The sequence below is a fragment of a genome, unplaced genomic scaffold (genome assembly GCF_019419815.1).
Source record: "Pyrus x bretschneideri cultivar Hongxiangsu unplaced genomic scaffold, Pyrus_bretschneideri_v1 Contig8, whole genome shotgun sequence".
NCBI classification, from domain to species: domain Eukaryota; kingdom Viridiplantae; phylum Streptophyta; class Magnoliopsida; order Rosales; family Rosaceae; genus Pyrus; species Pyrus x bretschneideri.
This window is the reverse complement of record NW_025999820.1, coordinates 2699334-2706731: the sequence shown is the minus strand read 5'-3', so window position 1 is coordinate 2706731 and position 7398 is coordinate 2699334. Positions and strand designations below refer to the sequence as shown.

At 35.6% G+C, this 7398-nt stretch overlaps 1 long non-coding RNA gene across 1 annotated transcript; it reads left to right on the top strand.

Annotated features, from left to right (window-relative positions):
• The first annotated feature begins 1281 nt into the window (after nucleotides 1-1281).
• Nucleotides 1282-4773, top strand: LOC103931277. The gene is made up of 4 exons (XR_007255093.1): nucleotides 1282-3170; nucleotides 3267-3339; nucleotides 3470-3520; nucleotides 3666-4773. It is a non-coding gene; the product is annotated as an uncharacterized LOC103931277 (long non-coding RNA).
• The last annotated feature ends 2625 nt before the right edge of the window (nucleotides 4774-7398 follow it).

Below are 7398 nucleotides of genomic sequence, written 5' to 3'. Positions count from 1 at the left end.
CTTAAGTTGGACCAGGGGCTTCAGGCCCATGTGGTAGTTAACCCAGGTCGAAGCCTGGTTTGGTTCGAAAGGCGGCAAGCCTAAAAAGGCTGCGCACATGGTCCAAGGTGTCAAAATGATACCGTTCCCCATGTGATTGGTCTACAGGCCAGCACGGTGGTTCGACTATGGTGCCATTGTGGTGCAGCAGCAGTGCTGCAAAAAAATCCCAGTTTTTTTTTTTTTTTTTTTTTTTCGAATTCTAGGGTTAAAAACCCTAATTGCTTCTAAATTAATTTTGATGCTTTGACTCACAAATTCCACATAGCATAATTGTGTATTGCATGAACAAGTATATATATTGACAAAATATATGAACATATATACAATATATATATATATATATATATATAATTGAAAGGAAAATATAAATATAGAGGGTTCATGCATCATGGGGAATGTTTTCATGCTTCAAGGTTTTTTCAAATATCTTAATTTATTTTAGAAGAACCTGATTGGTAAAAAAATAATTGAAAGCCTTAGATTTTGTAGAAAAGAGCCTCCTCCTTCAGTTCCTTAGCTTCAGGCAAGAGCGTGCTGATAACGTGTTGTAGGCTTATTTGACTGAATTGTATAAAGGACAGATAGGGAGAGGGGCCGGCGACAACAGAGAAAGAAGAGAGACATGTAATTCTGAGGTGTGTGTTGTATCACCCCCTTATGCCTTTATTTATAGTAGTAGGATAGGAAGAATCCTTACCCTAGTAGGACTACATCTCTAATAGAAATTAAACTACTAAAGGGAATATACAAGATACTCCTAGATACACTAGGATTAACAAAATCACATTCCTAATCCAATAGGACTGCAACATTATAATCCTTATTTCTCTCTTTAAGACTCTACGTATCCCACCAAAGTATTATGTAAAACTCTCGGATACATACAAATAGGCACTTACGTAAGACTCTAATCGTTTAGTTTCGACTCTATTTGTTTGATTGATGATTAATTTGATTGCTTGGTCAATTGCTTGATTGTTGATTAATTTGAAGTTGAAGAATGCTTGCTTGGGTGAGTAATATGATTGCTTGGTTAAACGTGTTTGTGATGCTGGTTAAACTTGTTTGTGACTTGTGTACTTTTGATTGACAATGGATATTTATTTTACAAAGTATTATTATACTTAATATATATTAAAAAAATTTAGGTCTATTCATGAAATGTCTTGCCTACGCCTTCGCCTTTTAAAACATTGAAGCTCGTACATCCTTCGTCTCATTCCTAGAGGTGTAGAGAAATTGGAGACCATCCGTTTGGGTGGCAAAGAAGAACCAATTGGAGGCCATCATAAATTGTGTTTGTTACTTTGTCAAATTTGAAATTCCATGCCTAAAATCTCTAATATTTCCCTTCAGCATCGTCATTTACAATTCCATGATCAAAGCACGTTCCTAATCTGAAAGCCCATTTGTTGCTTTGTCGATTTATAACACGATGGGGGTGCAAGAAAATGCCTGGGCGACAAGTTTACTTACCCTTTTGTGTTGAAGGCTTGCGCAAGTGAATCAGCTATAGACAAAGGGAGGGAGGTTCATGGTGTGGTTGTGAGAGTTGGGTTTATGGTGTAGTTATGAGAGTTGGGTTTGATTTCAATAGGTTTTTGTGTAGTTCTTCGCTGAACTTGGTTTGTCAAAAAATTGAGAGTGTAAGGCAGGTGTTTGATGGATTCACAGTGAAGGATGTTGTTTTCTGGAATACTATGAAAATGGGTTATGCTCGAAACGGGATGGGTTTTGAAGCATCTGATGGTTTTAGGGAGATGGTGGAAGTGGGAGAGGTTAGACTGAATGAAGGTGCAACTTTGGCATTGATATCGACTTGCATATATAGTATCAGAAAACTTGAAATTTGGGAGAGAGATTCATGAGTTTTTAGGATATATGTGAGTTTTGGGTTGAGTGTGAAAGGGGGAGCTGCATTGGTTGATTTGTATGCAAATTTGGCTGTTTGGACTATTATGCATAGAGTGTTTGAGGGAAAGCCTAAGAAGAATGCTGTGGTGTGGAACACTTTGATAAGTGGCTTTTCCTTTAACGGGCTTTCAAATGAAGCAATTGATCTTTTCAGGGAAATGTGTTGTTTGCATGCAAAGCCCTATAATTTCATGATTTTAGGCTTGTTGTCTGCTTGTGCTCAAATGGGTGCTGTTAATATAGGAAATTTGGGTTCGAATAGTCTGGGATATGTTTATTGGTACATCTTTGGTAGACCTGTATGCAAAATGTGGTTCTATTGAAGCAACAAGAGAAGTGTTTGATCAAAAGGATAAGAAAACTGTTGCGACATGGAACGCTATTCTTTCTGGATAGGCATCATATGGGCAGGCTGGATCTGCAATGAAGCTTTCTGTTGAGATGAGAAAATCAAGTGCCATCGTAGATACATAACCTTCCTTTCAATTTTACATGCTTGTGCACATGCTGGTTTGGTTGGGAAAGGTAAGCAATACTTTGATTTGATGGTGCAAAATTATAAGATAGCTCCTAAAGTTGAGCACCATGGCTGTATGGTTGATCTTCTTAGGCGCGCTGGATTTCTAAAGAAGCAAAGATGCTTATTGAGAGGATGGATAGTGAACCAAATGTAATTGTATGGGGATCACTGTTTAATGCTTGTAGCATTCATGGATATTAGGGTAGAGTGGGCGGCTGACCATATATTTGACTTAGAAGCAATAGGCAGGTGCTCCTACGTGCTGTTAGCAAATATGTATGCTGCAACACGAAGGTGTGATAGGGTAAAGCAATTAGAGAGGCAATGGTTAATGCGAGTATTTGTAAGCTACATGGATATAGCATAATCGAGATTGGAGATGTAGGTCATGAGTTTCTAGTTACTGACAAGGCACACCCTAAATCAGAAGAGATCTACTGGGTGTTGGATGTATTAAGCAACAAGCTCAAGATGGCAGGCTCGATGCGATTGTCTGCTCTAGATGAAGGGTATCTGGAAAGCAGCCGAGCGACAATGAACTCCTAGAGAGATTTTCTAAAAATGGGAAGATCAGAAAAGGAGGGAAAGTGATCGGAGCAGTTTCCTTTCTAGGGGCATTTGGATTTGTATGGAACATTCCAGATTCCGGAGATGGACACATGATCTCAAAGAGTATTTGGAGATTCATTTCAAGGTTCAATTCTTTCCTTTATTCATGGACATGTTTTGTGAATATCTGTCACTTCATTTTTGTTTTCCTTCTTATGTCTTAATTATTAAACTCATGCAGATGGCCTTCTAATCCTTCATGGAACATGGTGTTATTACAGAACAATTTTATTGTCATTGACATTTCGTTTAAGGTATAAAGTTATATCTCAAATATATCCATGGTTTCTGTCATTTATACTGTCAGATCGTTTACTGTAGTTCTCATTATATGTTTTGGATTAGCATTTCTAACATTTTTGTACTTGTTCATGTTGGCAACAGTGTTGCTGCCGAGGTCAGCATTGTGATTAATGAAAAACTTGAGAAGGACAGGTAACTAAAAGTCCATATATTTAGGCCAATTTAAGAAACTAATTAGGTGTACTGATTAGTTTCTGAGTTTTCTGTTTGTTTTGTTTATAAGTGTACTAGTTGGGTTTATTTTGCATTCTTCAATGGCCTGATAATGTTTTTCCAGATCACTATCCAAAAGCTCGAAAGAGGTGTGTGGACTGGAAACGAAAGGAGTAAAACCGTGGTTGATACTGGGTTCTAAATTATCTATATGGTTGATGATGAATTGAGAACTCAGAAGCAACCATTCCAATTGTTGTATCTATCAGGGATCATATGCAACCATTTAAATTGGAATTATGGTTTTGAATTGTGGGAATCACAAGTTGAGGGACCAGATGTGGCAGGCTGGCAGCTCTGTTATACTTCATGGGTGGTGCAATCTTTCCTCATAATCCCATTACAGTGATTCTACGACTTGCAGTGTTTTACTCTCTTATTCCCATATTTGTTTTAAGGAGGGAGGGGTCGACTCTTCGGAGTCTCCCTTGGGTGTCCTCCGCTTCGACAGATTAACCTGCCAAAGATCGCACCTATCACAGGATATTACGGAGTTTGGTCCGTACCCCGTTAGCACTAATGTCTGCCTAGCATAGATTGCAACCTCGCTTCCCGGCTGCCTACATGGGTCTCTCTTATAAATAGTCAAGTTAAATAAGAAGATCAGTTATCACTATTTTCCTACTGAAACTCCCTCTTATTCGGTTTCTCTCAAACTATTTTTTACTTAGGCATCGAAGGTCCTTTGGCAAACACCCTTCCCTTTTGGCGAAAATTTGCATTCACAAAACCAGTTATGTGTATCTTGCATGAAGCAGTTGTTTTATGATTCACTTGCATTTTTACTAAGAATTGATTCTAAAAGCACTTTTACGAAAAACGTTTTCAATCATTTTAAAAACATTTTCTTACAAAATTTATGGAACATCTGCTGTATATTTTAGCTATGTAACCCCTGTGAAACCTTGGAGATGATTCTAACACACAAAAAGACAGAGAGGGGAAGGAAGAGACACGGTCGACGAGTAAGGGATTTTATCTATTTATTCTTTTATGTAAATGATTGAGGCATTGTGTGTCACATTCGTCGGCAAACTATATCAAGAAAAATATAAAAGAAAATCCGTAGACACTTGTACAAGAATATCGAATCATGCCTGCAAACGTGCTCTTAAATTTATAAGTTAAATAAAAAAACAAAGCAATCTTAAATTTATAAGTTAGATAAAAAATAAAAATAAATAAAATCAAATCAAATAAACCAAGGCAACACCTGCTGCTTTTCAAGGTTCTGACTTAATTACCCTTTCTTTCATTTTCTTTTACCTTGACATGATTAACGTATCTAATCCCTTGGACATTTCAACCAGAATATCAAGGGCATCTGAGAATGCATGATTGTGGTGGTTTGACCATAAAATAATATGCCAAATAATTTAAATGCCTTAAAAGATAATCTATGTCGACATAAAGGCATGAACATTTGACCTAATACGTCTGTCTTTTTCATTATATGCAAATTCTCTTCGTCATTGTTACAAATTCAGTTGACTTTTCTGTACAATTTACGACATGAGATGCTTAGATGCCCAAACCACTTCAAAGCATACGTGGGATCTATGGAGACGATGTAGATGCTTATAGTTTTTTTTTTTTTTTTTTTTAACAAATGATATTATCTATACTAAATAGTTGGGAGAGTAGGCTAATCCTCACAATGGGCTAGTAATAATGTGGTTCAAATTCGCATTTGACGAGAATCGAACATAAAACCTCTCGCTTACAAGCAAAGTTCTAAAAAATGCTAGTTGGGCGGTGGGATAGCGCCTAACGCCTAGGCAGATTTAGGTAAATTTCTTGTAAATAAATGCATATTGACACTTACAAAAAATTATGCTTGTATGAAATCCATGGATAATATAATAAAAGAATGATAAAATGCAAAAAGAGTATCCAACAAGTCCAAAATTTAAAAACACATTAAGCATATATGTCATATAACCATAGTGAGGAGTATTATAGGATGACACATGTACAACAAGTTCACAATTTACAACAACATAAAATGGAAAATAGGAGGAAAATAAGGAAATTTAGTAATGTAAGATACTTATCTTTAGAATCCCGGAATTTAAGTTGATACACAACACACCTATTCTATAAAATTAACAAAATTTCAAGGTATAATTAGAATTTAAACTTTAAACAAATGTCAAAAAAAGAAAAAAAAAAACCACCCAGCCGCCTAGCACCATCTAGCCCGCCTAGAGCCACCCCGATTTTTCCAGCCGTTTTGCACAAAATCGCATCGGTTCCAAGGCACCTAGCGCCTAAGGCGTTTTTTAGAACACTGCTTACAAGTGAAGAGAAATACCAGTAGACCGTAGTCTAATTGACGTACTTATAGTTTATTTGTAATCTTTCAGTCATTTCTTTAGTGGCTTATGCCCTAAGAGATCAAAAAGTATAATTCATTGCTTCTTTAGGGGGAAATCTTAACGCCCAAGCTATTGCCCCCTTAACCTCCACCACATTACACACTAGTAGAAAAAGGGGAGAGGCCAAACATATTTTTGCCACGGTAGGACTTCTAGAAAACTTAAAGCTACTTTTTTATTTTAGTTTTTAAAATTTGGGTTTTAATATTCACTTTTTTTATTAAAAAATAAAAATAGTTACCATACAATTTTTTATTTTTTATTTTCAAAACATGGAACTTAAAATTAAAAATAAAGTGATTAACAAACGACGTCTTAGTATTTATAATAATTATTTATTAGGACAAATGAGATCAGGATTTTATTATACAAATGAGATCAGGACAAATGAGATTAGTATTTATAATAATTAGGTCTTAAATTAAATTCGATAAGGATCCATTTGATCCAAATCCAATGCTAATCGGATATGGATTGACAAATCAGATTCAATGATCTGAATAAGAACGAAATTCATTAATCCAATTATAAATGAATTCAAATATAGATAAGGGCTCGATTAGATTCAGATAAACAATGTTGACATCGTTTATTTGGCTCTCTTTTCTTCTTTATAATTTTTTTTTTTTGAACAAACGGTATTATCTACTGAGAAGGGGATGAGCTTAGCCTCACAATGACTAATAATAATGTGGTTCAAGTTTCACATTTTGTGAGAATCGAAACTAAATCTCTCACTTACAAATAAATAAATAAATATCACTAAACCGTTGTACTAAGTGATCTTTTCTTCTTTATGATTCATGAAACCTCAATAATCCAAGACAGGATGGAGCTAACAATTGCCACAGTCATTCAAAGCCCGACTGATGGATTCAATCACACACTCTTCATAGGTGTTTATTTGACTCCTAATAACTTTTTCGAGACCTTAGATTTGCTTGATATAAACCTGTCGGTTAATATTTACCTCTCATCCACAGATTTCATACAGAAAGGGATTAGGGATTCCATTTCAACATGTATTACCACTTAGCCCTATGGCTTATGGGTTGACGATGTTTGATAGGAGTATATTTATGTGACTTTGTTTTCTTATTTCTTTGTATTTACTTAGTTAATTTCTATTTATTATAGTAATTTAAGTTATTTTCGTATTATTATAGGTCAGTTGGTATGAGACAATAATAGTCAAATCGAGCATTGGCGTTATTTTGGACTTGGATATGGCGAGTGGTTTAGCAAAGTGGATGAGTTGCCTGTACGTTTGGTGTTTAAAAGGTGTTAAAAACGTGCTAAAAATCTGGAGAAATTAAAGTTGAGGCTTGAAGACAAGGAATTACAGAAAGAGGAATCCTGGTTGGAGAGAAGTTTAGTGACTTGTTTTGAAGTCCAAATAAAGAATCAAAGATGAATCTT